This window comes from Gopherus evgoodei, chromosome 2 (assembly GCF_007399415.2).
Source record: "Gopherus evgoodei ecotype Sinaloan lineage chromosome 2, rGopEvg1_v1.p, whole genome shotgun sequence".
Taxonomy (NCBI): Eukaryota; Metazoa; Chordata; order Testudines; family Testudinidae; genus Gopherus; species Gopherus evgoodei.
Genome location: NC_044323.1, coordinates 173,401,423 through 173,417,880, shown reverse-complemented (window position 1 = coordinate 173,417,880; position 16,458 = coordinate 173,401,423). Strand labels below are relative to the sequence as shown.

The 16,458-nt window shown below is 39.2% G+C and overlaps 1 long non-coding RNA gene across 1 annotated transcript; it reads left to right on the top strand.

Moving 5' to 3' along the window:
* Positions 1-1,225: 1,225 nt before the first annotated feature.
* On the top strand, positions 1,226-11,168 carry LOC115645141. Its single transcript, XR_003998656.1, has 4 exons — positions 1,226-1,326; positions 4,218-4,219; positions 4,322-4,330; positions 11,158-11,168. It is a non-coding gene; the product is annotated as an uncharacterized LOC115645141 (long non-coding RNA).
* Positions 11,169-16,458: the final 5,290 nt, after the last annotated feature.

Genomic DNA, 16,458 nt, shown 5'->3' with positions numbered 1-16,458 from the left:
GCAGGTTGAAGTTCCAAGATGAATGCATTTTTTATTAAAATATCTTTTATTTGCTCAGCAATAATTGGTCATTGCATTTACAACATTTAATTACCATTACTATCCCAAAACATTTTACATTGAATGAAAATATTGAAACAAGCCTTTTCGTTGAAGCAGCAAATTGTATTGCACACTATTAAGTTTCATTTTATGAAATGTCAAAGGCACATAGATCTTGGTTGCACTTACCATGCTTTTCAACTTTATAGTCTTGATATTGAATTTTTTAAGTTTTTTCATTGTAGTTTTCAAAATGTTTCTGTTGCATCAGGGAACCGGGAAGCCCCTTTGTGACTAATTTAACACCTGTAAATTGCTATGGCTACTAACCAAACACTTTGTAGACTGTAAAAATGAAATAGATATTTAATTCATCAAAGTAGTGAATTCCATTCCAGTGGTTGTGTCTTAATAAAAATTCTATTAACTTTATTCAATGCCATTCTAGATCAATGTGAATTTACTACTTTTCATAGATTTTTAAGGCTGGATTATGTTAATCTAGTTTGACCTCCAGCATAGCAGAGGCTAAATCTCACCCAACAACAACAAGGCTCTTAAGCAAAATAAGCAGTCATGGGATAAGAGGGAAGTCCTCTCATGGATCAGTTACTGGTTAAAAGATAGGAAACACAGGGTAGGAATAAATTGTCAATTTTCACAGTGGAGAGAGGTAAATAGTGGGGTTCCCAGGGGTCTGTACTGTAACTAGTGCTGTTCAACATATTCATAAATGATCTGGAAAAAAGGGGTAAACAGTGAGGTAGCAAAATTGGCAGACGATACAAAATTACTCAAGATAGCTAAGTCGAAAGCAGACTGCGAAGAGTTAAAGCAGGAGTAGGCAACCTATGGCACGCGTGCCGAAGGTGGCACGCAGGCTGATTTTCAGTGGCACTCACACTGCCCAGGTCCTGGCCACCGGTCCAGGAGGCTCTGCATTTTAATTTAATTTTAAATGAAGCTTCTTAAACATTTTAAAAACCTTATTTACCTTACATACAACAATAGTTTAGTTATATATTATAGACTTATAGAAAGAGACCTGCTAAAAACATTAAAATACATTATTGGCACGCTAAACTTTAAATTAGAGTGAATAAATGAAGACTCGGCACACCACTTCTGAAAGGTTGCCGACCCCTGAGTTAAAGGGATCTCACTAAACAGGGTGAAGGGGAAACAAAATGGCAGATGAAATTCAGTGTTGAGAAATGCAAAGTAATGTACATTGGAAAACATAATCCCAGCTAGACATACAAAATGATTGGGTCTAAAGTAGCTGTATCACTCAAAAAAAGAGATCTTGGAATCATTGTAGATAGTTCTCTGAAAATATCTGCTCAATGTGCAGTGGCAGTCTAAAAAGATAGCAGAATGTTAGAAATCATTAGGAAAGCGATAGATAATAAGACAGAAAATATCATGTTGCCTCTATATAAATCCATGGTGTGCCCATATCTTGAATACTGCGTGCAGATTTGATTTCCTCATATCAAAAGAGATATTAGAATTGGGAAAGGTACGGAAAAGGGCAACAGAAATGATTAAGGGTATGGAACAGTTTCAGTATGAGGAGAGATTAAAAAGACCGGGACTTTTCAGCTTGAGGGGATATGACAGAGGTCTATAAAATCTTGACTGATGTGGAGAAAGTGAATAAGGAAGTTTTACTTACCCCTTCACAAGAAACAGGGGTCACTCAATGAAATTAATAGGCAGCAGGTTTTAGACAAACAAAAGGAAGTACTTCTTCACACATTGCACAGTTAACCTGTGGAACTCATTGCCAGGGGATGTTGTGAAGGTCAAAACTATAATAGAATTCAAAAAAGAACTTGATAAATTCACAGAGGATAGGTCCATCATGAAGGATAGGCTCTTAGTCAAGATGGTCAAAGATGGAATCCCCATGCTCTGAGTGTCCCTAGCCTCTGTTTTGCTAGAAGCTGAGACTGGAAGTCAGGGAATGGATCACTTTATGATTACCTGTTCTGTTCATTCCCTCTGGGGCACCTGACATTAGCCACTGTCAGAAGACAGGATACTAAGCTAGATGAACTACTGGTCTGATCCAGTATGGCCATTCTTATAATTTCAGCATTGGTTTTCAGATTTTTTTAAATTATCCAAAAAACGTGTATTATTTATAAGTAGAGTTGGTCAAGAATTTTTTGTCAAAACCATTTTTTATCAGAAAATACTGATTTGTCAAACCCCAAAAATTTTATGGGACCATATCAGTTTAGAAGAAGCTTTCACTGGACAAAGCATCACAGATGGACTCTCTGGTCACAACTGGAGAGAGAGAAAAACCCACCCATGCACCTTAGAATAATCAAAGCCCATTGATTAAGGCATTCACCTTGGATGTGGGAGACTTAGACAGGTTTTCTGAAATCTCAGAATTTTTCACAGGCTAGGAAATATGTTTCCTGCCCAGCTCTACATACAAGGTCAAGTTAGAACAGCAGTTTCACCATATAAAGATCAGCTCAAATAAGGCACAGTAAGGGCTGATTAATGTCTGATCCAGTGGGTATTCACCCACGAACGCTCATGCTCCAAAACGTCTGTTAGTCTATAAGGTGCCACAGGATTCTTTGCTGCTTTTACAGATCCAGACTAACACGGCTACCCCTCTGATACTTTCCACTGAGTTTAACTGTCTTTGAATCAAGCCTTTAGTCCCTCCCTTCCCCAAAGTAGAGCTTCAACATGTGAGTTTATGAACACCAGTAAGGGTCTGAAGTTTCCCCTAATTGAATGAGGCCAGATTCTCAGGTGCTCAGATACTATGGTAAAGGGGTCCCTAAAAGTACTTAAGCTAAATAAACAGAAGCTCAGCACCTGTACATTTGCATAGCTGCAACACCAATTAAGGGTCCGACTTACGGATTTTTATTTTGTTTAACTTTAAAAAGTCAAATGAAATTATAATAAAAATCAGTGAATATAGTCAGACTTAAAAATCAATAAACAAGCATATGCAAAAAGCAGATTCTTCATCGCCTTGCACCGTCATTTGCACCTGTGCAAAGTGAATGTAAACCACCACCATTACTGAAAGTGAGGCGAGAATGTTGATTTCATAGCAGCTTGCATCCACTTTGCACAGGGATAAGAAAAGGCATAAGACAGGAGAGAATCAGATCGATGGGCCTTATCATCAGCTGGTGGAAATCAGAGATGCTCCACTGATGTCAGAGGTACATGATTTACATCAGTGCGGATCTGGCCCAATATCTCAAACTTAAAATAAATAAAATAAATACATTTATCAGTGAACAGCTATCTCCTTTCTAACATAGCTATTCATAGTCCAGGTCTTGGGACAAATGCTGTTGTGTTTCACCTGGACATCACTGGTTTGGCCCATTTTACTTTAGGAAAGCTTTCAAAAATATTGTTGCAAAAATACTTACAAGTAACTGATGGGAAGGTCAGAGGAGTGATTGAAAGAGAAAGTTCGGAGTGGAAGAACTGTATCTAACAAATTAAGTACTGTTTCACACTACAGTTTCTTCCCCTGAACTGAACCTGAATGCTTTAAAAGAGGGGTGGGCAAACTTTTTGGCCTAAGGACCACATTGGGATTCCAAAACTGTATGGAGGGCTGGATAAGGAAGGCTGTGCTTCCCCAAACAGCCTGGCCCCCACTCTCTATCCTCCTCCTCCCACTTCCCACCCCCTGACTGCCCCCCTCAGACCTCCCGACCCATCCAACCCCTCTGCTCCCTGTCCCCTGACTGCCCTGACCGCTATCCACACTCCTGCCCTCTGACAGGCCCCCTGGGACTCCCACGCCTAACCCCCCCATTCCTCGTCCCCTGATTGCCCCCCCGAATCTCCACCCCATCCAACTGCCTCCTGTTCCCTGTCCTCTGCCCGCCCCCCCGGGACTCCCTGCCCCCTTACCATGCCACTAAGAGCACCAGGACTGGCAGCCACGTCGTCCGGCTGGAGCCAGCCATGCCACCGTACAGTCTAGATCACCGGAGCAGGCTGATGGCTCTTGCAGCCATGCTGCTTGGCTGGAGCTCGCAGCCCCACTGCCCAGAGCGCGGGGGCACAGTGAACTGAGGCTGCAGGGGAGGGGGGACAGCAGGGATGGGGCTGGGGCTAGTCTCCTGCTTGGTAGCTCAAGGGCTGGGAAGGAGGGTCTCGTGGGCCAGATGTGGCCCGCAGGCTGCAGTTTGCCCACCTCTGCTTTAAAATATCCTTCTTACCCACTATTCCCCAGCACACACACACCCAAACCATTTTCAAGACCTGACAGTCCCACTCTGTCTTGGGCCCATCATATTGTTCTATCAAAATATTGTACATATTGGGGCTTTTACCTTAGGAACACACAAAACATTCTAGGGCAACTCTGATTGGAGAATACCCTGAACATGTGAGCTATGAATTGCATCCCATGCAAGGAGAACATGTGCTTGGACTCCTCAAACCTTGTAATGGAATCAGCAAAAGTAGAAGACTTATTAGAGGGTTCTAAAGATAAATGGCAGTGAGGAGGAGGAATTCTGTAGGTGGGGGCAAGGAAAAGGAGCTTGGTTCAGGGAAATAGCACATACTTGGGAGGGAGAAATTGTAATCAAGCATTTTTGGACCCTATGGATTGCCACCAGTTAATGTCAGTTGAAGATTTGGCCCCTGGACTTTTGGATACGTATCTGAACAAACTCTTGTAACCTTTCATATTTTGCCTATGACAGCTAGAGGAGACCAAATATACTGAAAGTGTCATTGCTATTCCTGCAACTACAAACAGGTCTCATGCCCAGCTGGTGTAAATCAGTGTAGCTCCCTTGGCTTCAACAGAGCTAACCTGGTGTACACTAGTTGAGGATCTGTTGATATATCATCAGCTGCCCTGCTATCTTACTAAGAACAGCCTTCTGTGTGTTATCTTATTTGAGGGACATGCCCTACCTCAGTTCCAGAAGCAGATCTCCTATTCAAGTTCAATGGAAATTTTGTGCCAAAACTGAGGGTAAAAATATGACCCTTTGTAAGTACAGCCTTAACCCATTCATCTGCAGAATGGACCATTTTTTTAAAGTAGAAGTAATTATGATGCGTTTCATCTAAAAGCCAAATATCCATAGTGGATGGATATCTGGAAAAAAAGCCAAGAGGATCCAACATGGCTCCTCTTTCATCCTGACGGGATCTTCTTTTTATGCTGCTCTCAGTAATCCACTGCCTGATTTAGAAAGGGCCTAGTAACAACATCTAGAAATATTTGAGTCAGAGATAGGCTTGAACAAAAACATGGGGGCTCAAATCCTGACTCCAGTAAAGTCAATGGCAAAACTCCCTTTGACTGCAGTGGGGTCAGATTTCACCCTGTATCAAATGCTCCCAGACTTTGAGAAAGCTTGGGTTTGAATCAGAATTTGCAGGTTGAGCCCTTCTCTGATTTTACTATATTATACCCAAATATGTACAGTTCCATAGTCACCATGTCAACCAGGTCTTATGACTAAATGTAAAACCAGCAAGGAAAATGGAAATCACTGTCTTTCCCTGGCAAAAACATAATCATATGCGTCACACAAAGGACACAGCCATTTTCCAAATGGCTAGCCAGGAGAGGATTGTAGAATGGCCAGAGATATTCACTTCATTCTTCTAATTTATTGGAAATGGCTCAGGAAAGTCCCTCGAAAAAAAATACACAACACTTTGAGTTAAAAAAAGAGCTTGGAATACATTGAAAGGAGAAATAAGAATGTGGGAATGCAACTGGATTCAGTTCTTTGATCATGAGTCCAGAAGGAATATTAATTATCTTTACATTTGAGACCAGACTGTGGGATCTCCTTTATCGCAATCCTCCTCAAAAGTAGTAGAGAACCTTGGAAATGACGGTGATGTCACAAATGCGGCGATCTCACAGAATGAAACAACTTATGTACACAAACAGGACATATCTTGGCAATCAGCAATTGCCAATGACGGAAATAGACTAATTATGAGAGAGAAAGGGGAGGCTCTGTTCACAATATGGACCATCTGCTGCTGTTGCTTGCAGCCACATAGATTTAGTTATTCCATTGGCTTCAGCTGAGTTACTCTAGACTTACACCTGTGTAAGAAAACAGAATTTGGCCCTATGGGGCCTAATTCTCTTTTTATTTACATCCACTTTATACCACTGTAATTCTGTTGAATTAATTGGAGTTACTTCTGATTTATACCAGCATAAGCAGTGTAGTGAGAATATGCCTAAAGCTGCATATTAATCACAGGTGCTTCATGAGCAATGATTTTGAAGATACCTGCAAGCACAGGTACTATAAAACTTAATAGATCCAAAAATACTAAGTCCTGGAAGAGGGGCAGAGAATTTTAGATGTGATTCTGCTTTTCCTCATTTACCCGTGGCTTGATCCTGGAGTTTACATCAGTCATTCCTGATCTACAGTGGTGTAAGTGAAAGCAGAATCAGTCCTAGCATTCTCTTTAGAATGGTTAAAGAATTCAAATACACAGCATCACATTTTAGCTGGGATTTTCCATTTCTAAACCCTCTTCTTTTATTTCCTTCTCTACACCCAATATTTGTAAACTCCTTTCTTTCTGTAGTTCTTGCTCTCTCTCCTTCCAGGGCACATGGTGTCTCCCTTACTCTAGGAACTTATAATAATTAGAGAGCTGCCTGGAAAAGGATTTTCTTTCCCACAAAAAATTTCAATTATAACAATTATTTTTTAAAAAACTATCCTTTGAAAAACTGACAATTATTTGTCTTTGGCTGTCAAAAATTGTTGACTTTCTGAAACACCAAGACATTCAGGTTTTTTAAAAATATATATTTAAAAGCCTCAAAAAAGTCAGTGAAAATAGGATTTTTCCCACTCCCACAAAAATTTCCATTTCACAGAAAGGCAATTTTCCATACACAAACCAGACTCCCACCCCCCCCTGCGCCACAAGACCTAATAACAATGTTGGGGTGAGGATAGGCTTTACCTACATAGCTTATGCTACAGCTCCAACTGCACAAAGAGAGAGTATGAACAGAGTGATTTCTCTCTCATTGAGAACATCAGTTCTTTTTATGCATTAATATTTTTAAATAGAAAATATTTTATTTTAAACACTTATTCTTTCATCAGAGTAACAACTAGTTGAACACAAACTTGAAATCATGAACACAAAAAAGTTCAAATAAATAGACTACATATTTTATATTGTCATTTCTGCTGGGAACTGTGACATCTTGTATTTTGTATTAAAGAAGAGAGGTCACTTGAACTGAAGTATAAAATACAGATATAGACAATGTAGTAAATCATATAAACAAATACGTGTTTGTACCTTCTCTGATTTTGCTGGGATGAGAGTGAAACTATAACCAACACTCACTTTCAGATACATTTTTTGAAGGCACAGTATTAAATCCAAACAGCAGGGGTCACAAAAGAACACTCAATAATATTAGAGCTTTCCAGATTCTTCACAGGCTCTGTTTCAATGTTTTCCAAATCTGTGTGCGTGACTGTATGTATGTATAAGAATAAACCTATTTTGACTAAGGACTTGATCCTGCAATCATGTGCATATGAGTAATATAGAGGTTGTTTTTTTAATAAGTATTTTAAAGACTCAGATTCCAAAGCCAGAAGGGACCATTATAATGATCTAGTTTGACTTCCTGTGTAACACAGGCCATAGAACTTCCCCAAAATAATTCCTAGATCATAGCTTTAAGAAAAACACCCAATTAAAAAATGTCTAGAGATGTAGAATCCATCATGACCACTGGCAAATTGCTCCAATGGTTAATTAATCTCACTGTAAAAAAAAAAAGTTATGCATTGTATTCAGTCTAAATTTATCTAGCTTTAACTTCCAGCCATTGGATCATGTTGTACCTTCTCTGCTAGACTGAAGGGCCCATTACGAAATATTTGTTCCTCATGTAGGTACTTTGCACTGGACCTTGTGCAATCAGGGGCGGCTCTAGTTTTTTTGCCACTCCAAGCACAGCAGTCGGGCAGCCTTCGGCGGCACACCTGCGGGAGGACCCCGGTCCCGCAGATTCAGTGGCTTGCCTGTGGAAGGTCTGCCGGTCCCATGGCTTCGGCGTACCCATTGCCGAATTGCCACAGAATCCACGGGACTGGCAGACCTCTGGCAGGCATGCCGCTGAAGGCTGCCTGACTGCTGCCCTCGCAGGGACCGGCAGGCCGACCCCTGTGGCTTGCCACCCCAGGAACGCGCTTGGAGCGCTGGTGCCCGGAGCCGCCGCTGTGTGCAATGAAGACCCTAAGTATTACTACAAATAATGTGTTTGTTGGATCAGACTCAAACTGTTCAGAATGAAGTGGTTTCAGTAAATGATCTTAAAAACTTTGCAAATTTGGTAAGCATTTCCATGCAGGTAGTTTTTGAGGCATTCATGTCTGTAGACACACAGACACACTGTAAAATGGGATAAAAAAAAATCTTATGGACATATTGTTGATTACTCAGTTGGAACTTACTCCTTTGTGAGTAAGTATTTCATCTTATGCACAACCTGATCCAGGAGTCCACAGGAAATTTTATCTTCTATTTCAGTGAAGTTTCAAAACAGAGCCAGTCAATTTCACATAATTTCTTCTCTCTAAAGGCCTGGTTCAGTGTCCACTGAAGTGAGAGCAGAAGCAGCACCAAAAACTGGTAACTTCATTGTTTTTGGTTTGTTTTTCTATAGTTCAAAATGTTTGCTCCCAGGCTATATGTTTTATCCTTTTCTATATTGTTTTGTTTTAGATCAAATGGTTCAGTGAACTTCAAAATAAAAAGAAACACAGCCAGCCCAGCTGCTCAGTGCTCAGGAGCACAACTCTACAACAACAACCCTGTATAGTCACACAATGGGAAAGAAACGCATCTATAGAAGTGAGGAAACAGATTTCAGCTTCAAGCTTTGAGGGGGGTTAAAACAACAGTGAGTTAAACATGTAGTCTTACAAATTATGAAAATATCTTGATCTTTATATCCTTTAAATCTGGGTCAGGAATTACAGAATTAGAATACAAAAGTGATGCCTCTTTTGTGGATTTAACAGGGTTTGGCATAGTTAATACTACACTAATAGTGTGTGCACTTACATTAAAAACCAAGTTTTTGTGTTTATTGAGACAGCAGCATTCTGGCACTGATTCAGGAAAGCATCCTTAGTTAGGAAGGGCACTTAAGTGGATGCACTTAACCCTGTTGATACTTGAGCCCATGCTTAAAATATTAAGCATGTGCTTAAGCATTTTCTTGCTTCAGGGCGAGTGTTTGGCTGATAGCAACAACCAGGTAAATTTAACACACATTTAGCTGTTTTCTTTGTCTTAATATTGATTTTTAAAAAGCATTTCTTAATTATTCTTTTATCCAAATTATAATTGTAACATTAAAGTGGTGAAAATTCATTTTTAATCAAAATTTTAAGACTAAAATAGATATTTGAAATTTTCTGACTCAGCTCTAGAATTAGGTGGAAAAATGAGACAAACTGTTACATATTTTTGCCAAAATTCTGAATTTTTCCAACCAGCTCTAACAGTTCTATTCAGGTGATATCATATTGTAAATTTCTGTAATGAGAAATCTTTCTATCTTCAACATATACCCACGTTGTAATACCTACGCAGCTGTGAATATAGTATTGCTCATCATATAGTTTGTATTTGAAGGATCAACCAAACATAATGCTTCAAGTAGATATAATCTATATCTATTAGGAAAGTAGTATATATGCAGATTGGCATAGCTTCATTGACTGCACTGAAGGGGATAAATTGGAAGTTATATTTTCCTTTTGGAAGTCTAGGAGAAGCCAATCTTCAGTTCTGTTGCCTTGTAAAAATGATAGTAATTCAAATATCCAGTCTCTCTCCCTCTGCCTTATTCCTCCCCACACTCAGACACAAATAAATGAATGATTGTGATACAAGCATGACTCAGTAAATCTACTTAGGGCCTGTGTACTTTAGAAAAATTTGAGAAAATTCCCATGGGTGTAATTAGTTGACTATTGTTATACCAGTGCAATTATCTTTTAGATAGACAGGGCCGAAATGGGCCAGACCCTCAGCTGGTGAAAATAAGCACAGCTCCAAAGCTAGTAATATGGTAAGTGTATAAACAATGCAGCTGTGCCAATTTACATCATCTAAGGTTAGATCCCCTTAAATATTTACTGATTCAAACTTATGTCACAACCATTCCTTTTTTTGTGTGTATCTGTGTACTTGTTTGGTTAATTCTAAATTACATAGCAACAGATATAGAGACAAGGACTTCCTCCAGTCTCCCAAAACAAGAAGATGACCTCCAGTGTTCTTGTCCCTTACAAAAAGTGTGCACATCTCATGTCCTGCAAGACTAAACAGTGGAATGTATTTTCAGTTTGTTTCTCCAAGATCTTTTAGAGCATGACTATAGATACCATCTCTTTCTTAGGCCTCCACTCCAATACCACCTCTCTCCCTGTTGTACCTCCCTTCTTGTCCACAGCCTATGTTCAAAATCATTTCTTTCTTCCAGAAATCTTGCTCTCCTCTTATTCCTTCCATTAGAGCTATTCAAAAATGGAAGTGAGGAAGAAGACAAAATTTCATTGGAAACTTGTTTGTCAAAATTTCAGCAAAACTTTTCAGTAAACTTTTCAAAAAAATCAGAAAATGTCAAGGAATTCTACTCTCCAATCTCTCTCTCTTTTTTTTTTTTTTTTGCTAAAGGCTGTGGTATTGTGAAGCATGGGCAAACCCAGACCCTATTCAGGTTAAGCGTGCAGATATCGGACAGAAAATTTAAAAAAAAAGAAAAGTTGCTGACATATTGATTCACTCCCCACCCCACTCCCTGTTGCTGTCAATGCTCCTAGCTGTGATTCCCAGAACAAATGGATTTCCAGACACGACAGGCTGTACACTGACTTCTCCTGGTCTTCAAGTGAGAAAGAAGCCCTTCTCACAACAATTTCCTTCCATGGGCTTGAGGAAAGAAATACACTGCTGCCCAAGCAACCCAGATCCTAGGCAAGGGATGTCTGTCTGAAGAGCCCACCTGTAGGGCTGGGATGGAAAAATGAGAGCCCAATCAGAGAAGGGGCCAAGAGAGATAGATATGGAAATATAAATGTGTGTTGATACACGTGCCTTTGCAGGTATAAACACTATGTAGGGATCTCACCAAGATCTGTCCTAGATCTTCTCAGTCAAGACACGAATAGGATCATGAATTAAAATAGGATGATCAGAGGCTAGAGAGATGAGAATGATGTCCACGTGACCTGGCTGCTCAGGAAAACCAAAAATAGCAAAGCTACATTACTGGAGCATGAAGCAACTCCAAGGAATTGAACAGCTATCAGCACAACTGGCTGGGAGGCTCTGCCAGAGATCCAGATGTTGGTGTTAGGGGAACATACCTACTAAAGTCTGCCATCTGGTTCCCAGGGCTGAAGTGAAAGAAAAACACAAAGTATGGTGAGCAAATGGTTTTCTGGATGCCACGTCCCACCCTTCTTTTTAAATAGTTTAGAAACATTCTTGCAGAGTTAGAGTGCTAAAAAAGCAAGTCTTAAAATGGGACCGAAAAATGCTTTAGAATATTATTTATACATTTACAGAAGACGTGTCTCTTATTACAACTTTTTATCCTTAGTTCTGTTGAGAACGTTGTATGAGAGCTGGGACGCATATACTGAAATTAAACCACTACTATGTGATATTGCTATTATATTTATAGTAAGTATGCATGTGGGAGTTTCTAATATGTAATTTTCATACAGGTGGTTTTATTGTGCTTGAACCTGCTCATCATTAAGTCAGTGGCCAAAATCCCATTGACTTCAATGGAAGCAGGATCTAGCTCATTAAAGCTCTGGCTCAAAGAGCATTGAAGACATTGAAAAGATGCCCTTTGAGTTGAGCAGGCTTTGGATCAGGCTCTAAGAGTATGTGAGTTGAACAAGGCTCATTCAAACCACTTTTTCTACTACCATTAACAAGTGGAGACAAATCACTTAACAAAATGTTCATTGTTTTTAGAATTATTTTTGCATTGCTGAAATCAAAGGGGTTGCATGGATTTAACCGAGGATGTAATTTGATTCTCTGCCTCTTAAGACTTCTTCCTATTTCGGTTTTATGCTTCAAGGTCAACATTTGCAAAAGTGTCCACTAATTTTGGGTACCCAATTTGGTACACAAAGGTCTGTTTTTTAGAAGTGTTGAGCACCTGAAGCTCCTGCTGAATTTAAAGAGCTAAGCAGCTCTGAAAAACAGTCTTTAGCAGTCTCAAAGTGGAAGTCCAAATTAGCAGCCTCTTAAAAATTAGTCTTTAATTTGTAAAAAAGAAAAACTGTGGCCTTGTTCAAACAAAGCTCTCAAACATATCTAAAACCTTAAATAATCCATCTCCATTGATCAAAGTGCTTCAGCATGTGCTTAATGTTAAGCACATGCTGAAGGGCTTTTCTGGAGATTGGATTACTCACATGATTGAAGCTAAGCATGTGCTTTTAATGCTTTGCCTATATTAATACCTCCAAAGAGCTCCTAGGGCTGAAAAAAGAATTCAAAAAGTTTCATTGACAAATTCTAGCCTCAGTTATACCTGCGAAAGCCTTACGAAGCCAAATGAGTTGAAAGGACAAAACTGAAGGCCTGATTCTCCCCCACTTTGCATCATAAGCAGTTATCTATATCTGTAGAAAGTGGATATAAAATGTCACCACCAGCATGAGGGGCAACTCAGATGTGGTAGCATGTCGTACATATTTTGCACAGGTGAGAAATCAGCCACTGAATTCAACAGTTGGTATCAATACCCCACAATAAAATAAACCTCTGCTAGTGCCAGTTTGGGCAGAAAGAGCAGCATTTGGTAATGTCACTGCATGGAGTTCTACAGCTGTCACACAAATACTGGAGAAAATTTTCAGTCCTAACAATTTAATCTCTTTTATTTACTTAGATCAAGTAGACTACTATATAACAAAAGGATACTGTGAAACAAACCAAAATCAGGCTTTTTATTTTTTTAACTTCACCCTGTACAGTGGCTTTTACTGTAGTGGCAGGGAAGTATCTAATCAAAATCAGACTCGGTATAAATCTTAAACATTGTATCAGAGGGTTACAAGTGCACTTTAATGGTGATGTTTAATTACAGCGATCTTAATTATGATAAAGGAAAGCAGTACCCAAAATATTGACATTTAGGTCTTTACCATTAATAGGAAGACATCCAGCAGCGCTTAGCCCTCATAGAGAGAGGAGCCCTTGCTAAATGCTGAAGTGATAGTATTTCATGGAAATTTGTACACTGGAGATTAGAGAAAAGTATGCAATTTTTATTTTTGCAGTGCTTGAAAATTCTTATTGTTGTAGTCCTCAATAGCTAGGTTTTTAATGAAGTGTCCAGTCTTTGTGGGGGTCTAAGCTTCTGAATATCACTAAGAACAAACCATTGGTTTTTCAAGCGTTTAGGATAGAGTTTCACAATAATATTTCTGATAAGAATCCCTGGTTAAAAAGCTATAGTTATGTGACAACACCTGACATGATCTAGGATATAGATTTTATGTAGCACAGCGGTTATCTTTATTGGACCCTCTGTACACTTTGTTAATATTAAACAATGAATATGGTAAAATTATAATAATGGAGCACGATGAAAAGGTTATATTAATTATTTTAGTTCTTGCCTCACACTTGCCCATTGAAATTTGTCTCTCTCTCATATCTTACTTAAACAAGCTGAGGACTTCACTATATATAGCTACGCTTTTAGCTTTGTGATTACATTCCTAGATTTGCCAAACTTTTAGTCTTCTGATGCAAAGTTTTGAGAAAAACGTGAAAGGTAGAAAGAGGGAATTTACAACAATGTCCTTCAGACACACCAAAATAGTACAGAGTTTAAATAGAAAGATGGTGTGAGGCAGTTCAAGATGTGTATCCCCGCCCTGATACATTCCAGTCCCTCAGCTTCTACTCAGTTCAACTATGTTTCAAATGATTAGACTCTGAATTGAAAGCAAATTCAAAGAGTGGGATTAAATAGCCTCTCTAAAGTATTGCAGCCATTTTTAGTCTGCAAGTATCTTGGCCTCCTTAGTTGGTGCCTTGAAAATACCTTAGAAAAAGTTACATTTGTCTTCTTACTGTAGTAATTCAAGGCCACGTACCATACAAGTAGACAGCACAGTCATGAACCAGCCACATACACCAGGAATAGAACTCATAATAACCTTCAACTTTCAAACACCAACTTCTATCCTGTGAGCTAAAAGAGCAGCTCTATTTTTTCAGTCAAATAGAGAGAACCTTACATAAACACTCATGAATAGCTCTGGTACATTCATTTTTGTAGAGGGCAAGGTGCAGACGTAAGAATGCATACTACTCCTATTCAGAATGGAGTCCTGGGTCTGCCTTTTCAGTGCACACAGTGGTTAAAGTGGTCAGAAGCTTTTCTTATCTTAGTTATTGCTAAATGTTCTGGGAAGGTTTGTGCATTTTCAGTTGAGGTCAAAGACACTTTTGATTACATATTTTGTTGTACTTGAAAGGTTCTTGTTTCAATGAAGTAAGGAAGAAAAGGATTAACTGGAATAACACCTGAATACAAGGACCCCAATTCCAAATGTTACATTAATCCAAATATGGTCTTATTTTTCCATGCAGACTCATTCAGAGAGGTGCCTGAGAAGGTTATTTACTCCCATAGGAGGTGGCCTGGGTGTAACTGCTCCTGTTATCACTGCTGCCGAACTTATACTTTTCCTAGAGCTAGCTGAAAATTTTTCTTTAGAACTGTACTGGTATGGAAACTATACTGAAGGAAAATTGGTTTTCTGACAAAACAACTTTTTTCATGAAAAATGTCTGTTTTCCACAGAAAATTTTGATTTTTCATCAAAAAGGGTTCCTGAAAAGTGAAATATTTCAGTTTGGCTAAGCTGCCACAGTGCCTCATGGGAGCTGTAGTTTGGGTGCCTCAGGTCTATATCCTTTTCTAGGGGCTTGGCTCAACAGTTTGACATCTCTCATGAGACATCCTGGTCAAGGACTATCATGATGCATTGTCACCTCTCTCCAACAGGTGAGATAATGATGCATAATGGGAGATGTAGTCTGATCAGGAAGCCTTGCCTATAGAGCAGAATGGGATCAGGAGGCAAGCAGACTACAATTCCCATGAGACATTACAGCAGTATTTCTATATTCAGCCAAAATATTTTGGTGTTCAAATTTTGAAAATTGAGAGGGAATTTTTATTTTATTTTACTCACATATAGAGAACATCTCCCTGCCATAAGAATTTGAATCTTAAAAATGAGGGGGGAGGAGGGAAAAGAGGAAGGAAAGAAGCAAACACAAAAACTCCACCCCTTGGGAGTGTATATTATTTTGTTTTAAGAATGTGTGTCCTGAGAGAACTCTCTGCCATCCCCATCCTTAAATAAAAAGCCCATTGAGGTATGGGCTACAGGGAGACATTTTCCTGCCACACAGGCAACTCTTTTGGAAGTGTCATGACAGCACAAGACCAACAACAGTGTCTAAACCTGGAGTGACACACCGCATCTAATCAAATTATTTCTACTGCAGAAGAAAGTGTTATTGTTCTTGTTTTCAAATATTTGTGAGGAGGTCAGACATTACAGTGAGAGGGCCATGTAATGTCACAATGGATAGATGGTGATAACGTAACACACAGATGGGCAGTACTTCTAGCAACAGCTTTGTTCAAATTGTCAATACTCTTTGGTTCAGAGCTGTTTAAAAACCTGAGTTGACGCTGTGTTTTTTATGTCAAAGTATCTCAAATGCACTCCACAAACTATGTACCTCAGCACCACTGAGAATCAACCACCTCTGAGTGGAGAGGTAGTAACCAGTTTTGTCCAAGGACAAAAAAGGCACGTCCCTGTTTTCACAAAAAGCACTAATGGAATTTTAGGGTAGGATTTTCAAGAATGTTCAGTATTGACTTTACTCTCATTGAAGTCAACGGTAAAACCTTCTTTGATTTCAGTGTAAGCAGAGCTGAGTTAAGCCAATGCTGAGTGCTTTTGAAAATGCCATCTTCAACATCCACATATCACAGAGTTGTTAAACTTTTATTCAAAAGATCCCAACACAGTAATATGCATAGAACTCCATTTATTATCCCTAGGTCAATCCTGCTGAAATGTATTTATAATGGGCCTATCACATAATAGCTCAACATAAACTTAAAAAACAATTATAAATGTCAAGCGCTATGGCTTCAGACAGAGCCCCACTTCAGCCTAATTACTTTCCTGAGCTAAAGAAAAATTCTCTGCTGACAAAAGACCAGATGACATGCTGCACTTTAAACCATACCACAAAGACTGCCCATTTAGGTGTAGCAGACTGCAG